This window comes from Misgurnus anguillicaudatus, chromosome 14, assembly GCF_027580225.2.
Source record: "Misgurnus anguillicaudatus chromosome 14, ASM2758022v2, whole genome shotgun sequence".
NCBI lineage: Eukaryota > Metazoa > Chordata > Actinopteri > Cypriniformes > Cobitidae > Misgurnus > Misgurnus anguillicaudatus.
The window spans coordinates 18,665,075-18,678,320 of NC_073350.2; the positions used below are offsets into that span (position 1 = coordinate 18,665,075).

The 13,246-nt window shown below is 36.1% G+C and overlaps 1 long non-coding RNA gene across 1 annotated transcript in view; it reads left to right on the forward strand.

Annotated features, from left to right (window-relative positions):
• Window positions 1-13,246, forward strand: part of LOC141369551 (uncharacterized) — a 76,741-nt gene continuing 63,495 nt past the window's right edge. The window contains exons 1-2 of the long non-coding RNA XR_012373350.1: window positions 1-186; window positions 443-533. This is a non-coding gene — a long non-coding RNA (uncharacterized lncRNA). The remainder of the gene's footprint in view (window positions 187-442; window positions 534-13,246) is intronic.

Here is a 13,246-nt window from a genome sequence, read left to right on the forward strand (position 1 = left end):
GCCTCTCAAACGGGCCTCCCAAACATGCCAGAAAATTGACCATATTGAAATAAATGAATTAAATTACAAAGTTAAAACTTTACCCACAGTTTTTGCCTACGTCGGACGGAGTAGACAAGATAAACAACCTATTCTGTGAACTCGGTCCTGATTAACGCCACATTGACTAATCATCCTAAAAGAAAGGTGATACATACAAACACACTGGATATGATTGCTGCATTATAGAAAATATAGTTGAATAAATGTAAAATTTGTAAATCATTTTACTTGGTATCATAAACAATGCGCTTGTATAAACATACAGTTATTGCTTACTTGCTAACAAATGCATTCCGGAAACAGTTTGTTATGGGTTAAATTATTTGATATTAAAAGTTTTGCGGACACATTTTATAGAAATATTTTACAGAAAAGTTTACAGAAATATTTCATATTGCAGTACCTCTGTGATCCACCGGAAGGCTCTGGCCCACGTGGTGCAGAGTTGCAGAATGAATGGAGCTTTTGCTGAAAATATGACATCATTTACGGTAAATAGATTTATGAATATATAATAAAGTTACATGACAATTATAATCATGCTTATATGGACAGTCAATGTCAGATTGATGTTTCAAGCCAATGCTATTGACTTATTTCCTCTAACAATGTATTCATGAACCTCTTCCATAACATTAAAGAGCATGGTCCGATTCACATTTTTACATTTCCTTTGGCGTGTAAGTGTGTATAAGTACATGTTAACAATATTCAAAAGCTACATACCTCAAAGTAAACAATGATGCGAGTTATATCGTGTCCAGCGTAAATCTCTTTTTTTGGACTACAACAAACACACGGATTGTAGGCAACAGTTTACTTCCTTGGATTGGTGATGTAGTAAAGACCGACATTATCATAATTTCTAGCGCTTTGGACTTACAGCCTTTAAGTTAACTTCTTTTAGCATTGCATTGTGAGCGATTCTTTCAAACATGGTAAGGAGGTTCACATTTCCAGCTGACGTCAGAGGTATTCAGGCCAATCAGAACGTACAGATTAGATGGCCAATCAGGGACACAGAGCTTAACAAATTCTTGCATTTCAGGAAGAGAGTGAAATCTGAAGCTACAAAAATGTACGGTATGTGAAAAATAATGTGTTTTTGAACCATAAACCATTCAAACACATTGTATAATACCAAATACACAAAATAATGTTTTTTAGAAATGAAATAGGTGCTCTTTAAAGTCAGTGAAGTCCATTACATCTTCATTCAGGTCTCTCCATTGAAACTCTGTTCATCTAATTTCTAGACACATTTTATTTAGGATGACCAGGATCCTATCCATATCAGTTCTATTTTGGAAACTGACCGTCATGGCTAAACCTGGTATTCTCACAAGGGGGTTTTTATTCTAAGGGAGTATTTTCGGCACCGTGACCATTGTCGCCCTGTTGGCTTGCTACTGGGAGACTGCTGACATTAGCGTAACGTAGGGCCTTTTGCACATTACGCTAATACTGCTTTAATTATTATGGCCCTGTTACATTATTAGAGATTTCACCACTTCACATTAGTTTTACTTATTACAGGATTCTAGTAGGAAATAAATTTGATTTCCTCCACGCTGCGAGAAAGGATTTGTTGGTGCGGCATGGGGAGGTGGGTTGTGTGGTTGCCTTGAGATTTTGGGCTGATTTGGCTTGGTGTTATGTGTGTGTTTTTGGGTCAGGTGAGTCTGAGTTTTGTGGCGGCCAGGTAGCTTATTTTTTAAGATGGGCCAATAAATCATTTTAACAGTGCACACGCCATTCTAATCTACTGTATGTTTTAAAATTGCCATGCGTTCGTTATGTCTTAATTTTTCTGTACTTTCTTTGTTTCTATTCTATTTAAAGGTGCCTTACAGAAAGTATTTTTCATTCTTATTCTTTCATTTTTCAGTAAGCATTCTTGTGCTCTTCAAGGAGATTAATTGTTTGGTTGGTGACTGGGAACTCTATGTATTATTGCAATAGCATCATGAGAACAGCAGATGGCTCTATGTCAAAACTATTTATTTCTAAACCAGTCAATGCCTAAGATTTGTATCACTATGGCTCATCATTCTCTGTGCTATTCAAATACGCTTGTCAAATGTCACAAGTGGAATCAGATAAAACTTTATGAAATTTTAGCTCTGCCTTTAAATGCTGGTTAGTTAAATGAGTCTGTCACAAGGAAACCATTTTTATTAAACAGCCTTTTTCAATAATATTTAAAGTAGATTTGATTTGGCATGACCAAAATCAGTTACATTATTCACCAAGGTGCAGTAATGCATCAGTCAAGTCAAGTTTTCTGCTGGCATGGCCATGCACTTATAAGCCATATACACTATTCAGTATAAATACTGCCATGTAGGTAGTTTGTCCATGTATGCAAAAGCCTTTTTAGCTTTAAGTCTGTAATGTGTTGCAATAGATAATTTTTTGACAGCTTTATGTTACCCCCTAAAACCTTTGTGGGTGCATTAATAATTAATGTGCTTGATATCTTCATTCGGCCTTGTATTGAGTCTTTTGAAGAGTTTTATCTTCAAGTATGTCCATACAGTAGAGCATTTTCAATGCGCTTTACTACATAAGATCAAGGAATGAGGTTCAGGTTCAATCTTAGTGCAGTGATTTTGTTTCAGGCACACAAGAAAATCTTTAGCTCTTTAATTTTGCATGAGATAGAATGTAACACCGTTGAGATTCGGAAAACACTATAAGTAAATACATGATCATGTGCAAATAAAAATCATACAGTATTGTCTTGGTGGTAAGTGTAGACTTAACTGTTATTCTGCGGTTTTCTGCCCATTGATAAAATTAAATGTGTAATATAATTCAATTATACAACGAAATAAGATAAACATTTTATTAACTTTTTCATTAACGTTTCTTGTAATTAGTTTCTAAACACATTTTAAATATTAGAAAGGATATTGCTGAAACACGCCACAAAGACTGTAAACTTTGTAGTATTGTGAATTGCAGGGTTAGATTGTTATACAGTTTTTTAACCATTTTTTTTAACACCGTTTTTGATAACGCACTTGGGCCACCACGCATGACCCCTAAAACAATCCCAAGGTTCCATTGAGGTTGTAGCAGTATTTGAAAATTGACAAAGATGGCAGCTTTCCTGTGAGTGGGTGTGGTTTCAGTGCAGACACGCCCCCAACACTTGAGAGCAGTGAATGCTGCCTATTTTTCAAAGAATTTAATAACTTAAATTTATTTGCCGTTTTTTCCATCATTCAAACTTGGATGGGTGCCTAATAACACGTTTTTCTGTGGTGTGACAAACTCAGAACACATTTTATTTCTGACTTCACAGGGACTTTAAAGGTTGTGTGGATTGAATCATACATGCTGAATTGGACATAATTAACAGAAAACATGAGTCTGAATAACAAACAGTACTTATAAAATCTTTAGCGAACAAAGCAAACTGCTGACCACCAAAATTTTCAGAGCAAAGGAATGCCATACCTATTTGTGGTTTAGTTGGCTTTTTTTTACAATATCAGCAACAAATTTTGAGAAGTTCAGCTCCACTGATAGCCACTTTACAGAGAAATTGCATTTTCTAAAGAAACCCATTCAAGTTCTTCCTGCTTTTATATCACCATGTACTGTATCACTTTCATTTGACATCTTATGATATATTCGATTTGCACAGCCTGAAGAAAAAGGCTTTGTGGCTAGGCCTGTGCAAGTTATTTAGCTAATAGTGAAATAGAAGAGCTGATTAGTTTCTTTGACAAACTATCACCTGTCTTCAGGATTTCCATTTTTTTTAAATGGCCTTGTTTGGAAGTGAAATTTATTGCAAAGATACGTTTTGCAAATATAATCTTTGTGATGTGCTAAAAACCTACATTCTTTTGCAAGATTTTTTTTCTAATCAAAATTGATCAAAATTCGTTTTAAACATGTCTAGTTTGCCGCTTGAACATTTTGAGTTTACTCGCTTTATTCGCAGATGAAATTCTAGTCATCGAGACATTCACACGGAAATTTGCATCATAGGAGGGGCTTCTGCGACTCTGCTCCCTTGTTGTAATCACATCACTACTAGAGCAAGCTCCTGATTGGTTAACGCAGCGCGTTTTTTCGGCAAAGTTCAAAATTTTCAACTCGCATGTTTGCCGCGACAATGCTCAATTCACACCATTCACGCGAACTAGAGGCGCAGACGCGCGTCAACGCGTCTTCACATTGACTTAACATTGAAATCCCATGCGCTTGACGCCTTTACCGCGGCTGGTTGAACGCAGCATAAGAAAGGATGTGTTCATTTAAAAAAAAAAATTGTGTTATTCTTTTAACACATTGTCTTATTTTGGGTTGATTTTGTGTTAAAATAAAACACAGTTGTGTTAAAAGCAAAACAAAATGTGTTGTTTCAAAAATAAAACCGTGATGTGTGGATTCTGGGACAACGCATGTAGTGTGTTGTTTTTAAATGGGACATTTCAAAAATACTTTTTAAAGATGTGAAATAAATCTTTGATGTCCCCAGAGTACGTATGTGATGTGTTAGCTCAAAATACCATATATGATTTATTATTAGCATGTTAAAATTGCCACTTTGTGAGCGTGAGCAACAATGTGCCATTTTGGGTGTGTCCTTTTAAATGCAAATGAGCTGAACTCTGCACTAAATGGCAGTGCCGTGGTTGGATAGTGCAGATTAAAGAGCTGTATTATCCCCTTCTGACATCACAAGGGGAGCCAAATTTCAGTGACCTATTTTTTCAAATGCTTGCAGAAAATGGTTTACCAAAACTAAATTACTAGGTTGATATTTTACACATTTCCTAGGTTGATAGAAGCACCGGAGACCCAATTATAGCACTTAAACATGAAAAAGTCAGATTTTCATTATGTACGCTGTAAAAAATGTCTGTAGAAATTACAGTATTAATGGGTATTACTGGCAACTAGCTGCCAGTAACTTACTGTAGATTTTACATTTATGTTATTTACAGGCAACATTTTGTTCAAAGTTAAATGAACATGAAACATTTTTTGACTTAATCTTCTACAGTAAGTTACTGGCAACCAGCTGCAAAATTACAGCAAATTTTTTAGAGTGTACCCTTTTATACATCTGTTCTAAGAGGCGGCGAGTCATCCACACAAACTTGTGAAGCAAACATTAGCAAATATTGTTTTTGTGTTCCTTATAAAGTACCTCATAAAAAGTTACCTAGTAAGTTCTTACTTTTAACTAGTTAAATGACCTTGTTCCTCTTGATTCAAGGCTATTCGCTTGTTAAGTCATGACGTAAGGAATACTGTTTCTAGGTCCATGCCTTCATTGGTTTCAAGTAAGAGTATATAATCCCTATAGCCATTTTTGAGCGCTGTTTATTCATATCACACAATTAAGCTTAGCTTTTATAAACACTACATACATTTTCCAAGCTCTAGGCATACCAGACACCGATATTTTAAAGATTCATAAAATATGAAACACAGTTTGGTCATATAGGATTTAATTATGGAGATAAAGATAAGGACTGTGATTTTTTTCAGACATCTGATAAAGCATTTGGACCTGGAAGCGGTGCCGCGTGATGTCAGACTTAGCAATCGGTTTGTGCTTTTGCATGTGCGTTTGTCAGATTACATCAGAGAATGCTGGACCAATGTGAAATTGCTTATGTAAGTCATCTGCAGCTGCTCTCTTGATTTGGGGTGGGTTTAGTTTTTTTTTTTTACAAAAATGTTGTCCTTGGGTCAACATAATATACAGTATATCTCTCACTTCAGATGCAAAATCAGGTCAAGCATCTGCAGCACAAACCTGTTCGATTTATGTGGGAATGAACAGCTTCCTCTTATCTTTGTGGCGATTTGGGTTAAAAATAGTTATAGACCGATATTTTGCACTGACCGATATTCCAGCTGATCCATTTTTTTCAGTCAACCAAATCTTTTTGTTTCATTATTTTATTGTTCTTAATAAAAATACGGTCCAATGTAAGCCCAAAATCTGACATACAGTGAAATGATGAATTATTATTAGTACTGTAGTCACGTGATGTGGCGTTGTGTTACAACAAAACCAACACTATAGTCTCCAAGTAGTACATATGTCTTGTAAAAAAAAATGTTTTCAAGTAGGCTACTTAAAACAGGTATATTTTATTTTCATTTAATTTTTTTTAGATTCACCAATATTCTGTTTGTCTCTCATTTATTGCAATTACATTTGTGTTATATTAAAATATATTTATCGGCATCAGCCATCAAAAAACCAATATCAGTCGACCACTAGTTAAACAACGGTTAATCGGTCGCCCTAATGTCCTTGTAGACAAATGAACAGAACTTTGGAGCTTCTCCAGACAGAATGAAATAAATAATTCACTCACAAGTATTCACTCCTATTTTTAAAAAAACTAGCTTTTTACCAGTTGTTGCTGCCTTATGATTTGTGGCGTCTGGCATATCTACACCTAATTACACACATAGGCTCATGCAGCAGCACATTTTCTTCTGATATGGGAAATTTCGAGGTGATTTGAAAGTTCAGTCAATCATTTGTTACACTATGACCTTCAAAGGGTCCCTCAGGCTTTATCATTTCATAGACCACTTAATACTCTAATTGCACATCACATTTTCCTTCACAAAATGTCTATTTCAAAACTTGCCCATATTGCAGAATTTGAATGGGAACAGATAAAGACAGCACATAGAGATAAAATTTGTTAAAACCATAAGCATTCAGTCCAGAAGATAACAAGGGTATCTTGACTGATTTATTTTTTATCTTAGCAAAATAAACGTGAAGGACAGAACAGAGGAAAATTGCTATGCACTGAGAATTATTCAAGACTTTATAGAAACTTGCTGCTTCGATTCGTCAGTATGCTTGATCTTCAAAAGAGGAGGGGCGAGTCTGATCCATTGCTGCGACTCTAAATAATTCAACATGCTGTGGTAAGGCTTCACGCCATTTATCTCTGCCCGACTGACAACGGTCAGACTTGTCATTCGCTTATGTTTCATTGCATTAAAGAGTTTTATTGATTATGCTCGTGGAGATTCAGCTTTGATATCTCTGCTCAACAACAAATAAAAATATATGAGCTGCAAAACCTTGCAGTTTATTTACGCTATTGCTCGAATGGACAAAAGTTGAAGTCGTTTTTATATCTGCTAATATAAAAGTTAAAGCAAAGTGTCTGCAAATACAGTACCGAGTGTTTGACGACACATTATCATCTTCCTATTGTCTCATTAAAACTCACAATAGAGAAAAGTTTGCTGCTTTTTATGTTGCTGTTTTCATGGCTAATGAATTAACATACATTTTTTATGCCATTTACGAGCATTCGTATTCAAAACGCCGTGCTTTAAATTAGCATAAAATGCATCAGTTCTGCTCAAAGGGGTTTAAATTGTACACCGAGTTGCCAAGGAAACCAATAAATGTTTGCAGATGAAAAAAAACAATCACTGTGCAGCATGAAATGTATTAGAAACTGAAATTATGAGGAAACTGAGTTAAAAGTTAAGCATTTCATCCAATATAAGAATTTTGTCGCTCAAAGCACAATGTTGACACATTTGAAATAGCCACTGAACATACACGTAATCACAAATCTGATAATCTCTTTCCAACTTTTATCTAGCTCAGATGACATCACTGAGAGAGAGAGTCTTGTATTCAAGAAACCTTTTGAACATTGCCAGAAACATCAAGACAGCTGTTTATTAAGCACTTTTTTGAAGCCTCTGGCTCTTTGATCGCCCCCTGGTGGCTGGCTGCAGTACAAGTCATAAACCCCGCCCTCTCCATTCAAACGAATGGGAAAAAATATTTACACTTCCAATAAAAGTTTCTGAAAGATGGTTTTGGTCCTTTCAGGTAGTTGTTACCACGCTGATATATGTTGATTTTTGTGATACGTTTCATTTTAGCTAGTAATTTAATGCTATAGAAACGGGGCATGTCATTATGATTGGCGTAGTTGAATTGGGCGTGCGAGCGTTTGGGTGGAAGTTTGATACCGCGGCTCCACCTCTGGCTCCACTGACGATTCCTTCTGGGCATGCCTTGGCTCCAAACTGATGTTTTTATGTAACGTAGCGGCGACTGTGGTCAGACATTTTTGGCTTTAATTCATTACAATAGAGGGAGGCGACGTCGTGTCGTCCATCTTTTTTACAGTCTATGGTATGATCTGGGTCTTAAAGGTGGTGTGTGTAAATTTTAGCGGCATATAGAGGTGAGATTGTGATATTGCAACCAACAGCTCACCCCTCAAACCCACATATGGTAGCCGCCACAGGACAATCATGTCATCGTCTGAGACAATGTAGGGACGAAACGCTTTGTAGAACAGTTTGTTGTTTAGGGCTACTGTAGAAATATGACAGCAAATTTCATGTAAGGGGACATACGGTGTATGAAGATAAAAGTGACTCATTCTAAGGTAACAATACAGTTCATTATGTAAGGTCTTTATACAATAGTTATGTATATTATATTGCATTAGGCTATATTGACATTACATATTTAGGCCAGTTCACACAGACCCATCAAACCACAACCAACAGCAACAAACTAATTCACAACGATACAACAAACTCGGTGGCCTTCGCATTTTACGCCTTACACCGTGCCGAAAATACGACTGTGGCCTTCGCAACCACCGCACTCTCCACAGATTCAGTAGTGTCTCTGTGCATTATTTCTTACTTGTGTAAAAAACAGCAACAGGAAGATCCAGCACACTATAAATCTTGAAAAAGTATCCAAAATATGTATTAATCAACAACGTTTCCCTTCCCTGACCTTCAAGTAAAAACAAAATAGTGCCATTCTCGCATCAGATTCGAAAATATTACATCATTCATAGGTGTTAAAGTTTAAAGAGAAAATATTTGAGAAATTTGTATCGTCCGATAAATGAATAACCACAAATATTTATACACATTTTATCCAACAAAAAGGAAAGGAGGTCAAGTAAATTGTCACCCTATAGACCCCCTTAAAAGTTTACAACGTCTGGGCGGGGCTTAGCTGGAGGAAAAAAGAGTCGTGGAGGCAATGTTGACAAGCGTGAGCTATCACGTTTTAGGAGAGATTTATTAAACTTGGATGCAGAAGATTAGGAACTGTCTGAATATGTACGATATTTTCTAGACAGCATATGAATTACTTTCGGGTGGTTTGGGGAATTTTGTCAAGGCTTGTCTAATGTAAACTATCGCTGGGCTAACTGTGATTAGCAATGTGGATTCTTTTAAGAGACCATTCAAAGGATGGCACACACATCTATCGCTGTATGTTTATTTAACCTTTAAGCTAAACATGGTGACTTTTCACCTATCAAACAGAAACTTGCTGATTTGTACTAGAAAAAACCAACACACCAGTACATATGCATAAATTATTTTACCTGATATGAAGTGTGCATTGCAAACACAAGCATTATGATAATCTCCGTCTAGTCTGTATGCCGTTTTGCATTCAACACAATTGTCTTCTTGAGTTCTGTGAAGGATTGTCTGCCGGGATCCGATAAAACTTTAGTTTTGAACCAAAAGTGCTGTTACTTCTATTATTTTTAGCCAAAAACACATCAAGATGACATTTTAAAATCAAAACCTCAAACTTTTAGCGCGTCGACTATGAGTTCCTACTTATTTTTTGCCTCCAGCTATAGCGGTGATGTCATAGTGACGTGGACGTTAAAGGGGTAATAGCTTCACATTAAACAATGCTTCATCATTCATACCCATAGTTGTTAGCGTCTAAAAAGTATTTATACAGAATATCCCACATCTTAATAAAGCATCTCATTTTTTCAATTCCACAAAAACGTAAAGTAGACACATCATGATTAAAAGAAAGACACTGTGATAGCTTTTTGACAGATCGTACAGCATCTTGAGATGATATGGAGTGATACAATGTTTAAAAAATAAAGTGTTGAAACGTAAGGTTGAAGCTGATTGGTTGGTTATTGTCACGTGACTTGCAGTGTGGACACATTATCCTGAAACGTTTTAATATTCTATCGGCGCCACTGGAAAAACAAGTGCATCACACCACATGTGCGCTGTGACAGCTTTGCTTTCTATTTGAGCAGCCCAGTCTCACGAAATTTCGATATATAGTCACGTAACTTTTTGATTCGTTTTTCGTGATATTATCACACACGACTTTACGTGTTTTTTCGTGACCGTATAATGAACTCTTGTTTTCGTGTGATTATCACGGAATGGTTACTCAATTGTTTTGTCCTGTTTTTTTACCATTGTCGCTTCGGTTTAGGGTTGGATTTACATAAAATGACATCCCTACCCAAACCCAACTCTAACACTAATGTCAGGCGACATATAAAAAATAAATCAGAAAAAATAGTATAAACCAATATATAAAGTGACATTCTTATGCAAGCACCAAATCTAACCCTAAACCGAAACGTCAATGGTTTAAAAATAGGAAAAAGCAGTTGAGTAGTGGTTCCCAAACTTTTTCAGCGTGCGGCCCCCCTTGTGTATGGTGCATTCCTTCGCGGCCCCCCAAAGAAAGTTTGTGACAAAACTGTTCTAAAACTCAACATTTTAATTAAAAAATAACATTAAATTATACAAAAAAGTAGTGCTCTTGGTTAGTAGCCTTATTTTTTTTAGGTTTAATTACACAGAATTTATGATAAATTAATGTATTTCATAAAATGTAATAAAACTGGGGTCCAAAAGCGTGTCAGTTCTGCGACCGATTCACTCTCTATTTGAGTATGCTTGCGCACGTCTAGATATTGCACGAACAAAAATCATGAAATCTGAACAGGCCAAAAAATCTCCAGCCAGCACAAACTAATTTAGAAAGAAAGAGTCTGTTGGTGTTTGTTGGATCAGTGCATATAGGCTGTACTATTGAGCTAGCTCTTGATATTATTGGCTCTTGTCTAGGCCATATAGGGTTTGGGATTGATCTGAATCCAACTTTATCGACAACTTTGACTAGCACGTTTACTAGTCTTCTAACAAGCATCATTTCTATTCCCTCTGTGTAAATCAATAATGAATGTCCAATGGTTTTCTGTAAGCTTGCATTGATGACCAGACATGCAGTTCTTTGTTAGAGGGTTTAGTTGATCAAGAAGACTACAGAAGTTATGAATACCCATTGGAACGATGGGACATGATAAAAAGTACTATGTTGAACTTAAAGGGTATTGTTCATCTTTTAGAAATGAACTCTACAAAGAGAGTCAGGGGGACAGCACGAACAGTAATATACATCAACATCTAGTGTGGCACATAGCAGTAGAAGAACCTACAGAGAAGGTAAAATTAATCTGGCAACAACAAATGTTAAAGTCAAAGCATCAAGCTTTGCATATAGCCACCAGCACAGAAACTGGATGGGGAAGTGAAGCTTACAGTACTATTTTTTTATTTTACAAATAATAAACTCTGAAGCTGTATTATTTACTCAAGATCAGACATTTTTGTTCTTAAACAATATGTGAATTGAATATTTTGTGTTCAGACAGGTGTCACGTAATATATTTTTGTAACATATGATGTAATATTTAAATATAACCAAGAAGACTTGCAAAATATTAAGCAGGCTTCAAAAGTTTGTTTGAATGCACCCCAGAAGAGGTCGGTTTTGGCTGGTGCGAACCGCTTTGCTATTGCGAGATCTCTCCTGGGTAAGTGCGCTGTACCGTAATCTCGCTCTGATGGCAGCGAAATGCCGTCTTTGAACAAAGAGCTTCTGCAGCAGAGAAAAACCTCGCTTATGGTTGAGATGTGATTAAAGTTTCTCTCTCAGATCTCTGTGTGTCTGCGGAGGGGAAATGCGTTTGCTCAAAGAGAAATCTGGGGAGTCTTTTGGATATGATGGGTGGTGAGTGGAGCGGTCTAATAGTGAAAAGAATGGATTGAAAATTCCTATCGGGCTCATAAAAGCTAGTGTAACTGACTGTAACCAAGACTTCTGATTGTACAGTGTGTTATTGTGGTCACAGTTTTGTATAAATAGAAAAATATAGAAAAAGAGATTTACAGTATGAGACATAAAGCTAGGAATTAAAGAAATAGTCCATTTTCTTAAAAGAAAAATCCAGATAATTTACTTACCACCATGTCATCCAAAATGTTGATGTCTTTCTTTGTTCAGTCCAGAAGAAATTATGTTTTTTGAGGAAAACATTCCAGGATTTTTCAAATTTTAATGGACTTTAATGGACACCAACACTTAACACTTAACTCAACACGTAACAGTTTTTTTTCAACAGAGTTTCAAAGGACTCTAAACGATCCCAAACGAGGCATAAGGGTCTTATCTAGCGAAACGATTGTCATTTTTGACAAGAAAAATAAAAAATATGCACTTTTAAACTACAACTTCTCATATTATTCCGGTGAAAGCGTCAGCGTGACCTCACCCAATACGTCAAGAGGTCACAGAGGACGAACGCGAAACTCCGCCCCAGTGTTTGCAAGTGTGGAGAAAGAGGACCGTTCCGACGTTGTTGTATGTTGAATGATAATAATTAATGTCTTTGTGTCAGTTTATTGTTTAAAATGGTCCGCAAATGTGCATTTCATATATGTAACACGTGACCTCCCTACGTCACTACGCACTTACGTTAGGTCACGCTGGACCGGACCTAGACGAAAAGCTGTGGTTCAAAAGTGCATATTTTTTATTTTTCTTGTCAAAAAAGAAAATCGTTTCGCTAGATAAGACCCTTATGCCTCGTTTGGGATAGTTTATAGTCCTTTGAAAAAAACTGTTACGTGTTGAGTTAAGTGTTGGTGTCCATTAAAATGAGAAAAATCCTGCAATGTTTTCCTCAAAAAACATAATTTCTTCGACTGAACAAAGAAAGACAGCAACATTTTGGATGACATGGTGGTGAGTAAATTATCTGGATTTTTCTTTTTAAGAAAATGGATTATTCCTTTAAGAACCAGTTCTTTGTCAGATTCGGTTCCATTAAAAAGAACTGAAACCACAACATTAGCATAAAAATATAAATGTCTCCTGGTGACACCACTAATGATGTAACTATTTGTGAGTATGCAGTATAATAATAAAAATAACTTGAAAGACTTCACGCAATAGCTTTGCAATTTGTGATAAATTACTTCTTTCAAAAGTGCCATAATATGAAAACATTAGGTATAATTTGTATCAGAAACAAAAAATATACAATTCCCATCCCTATAGTGAGACGAA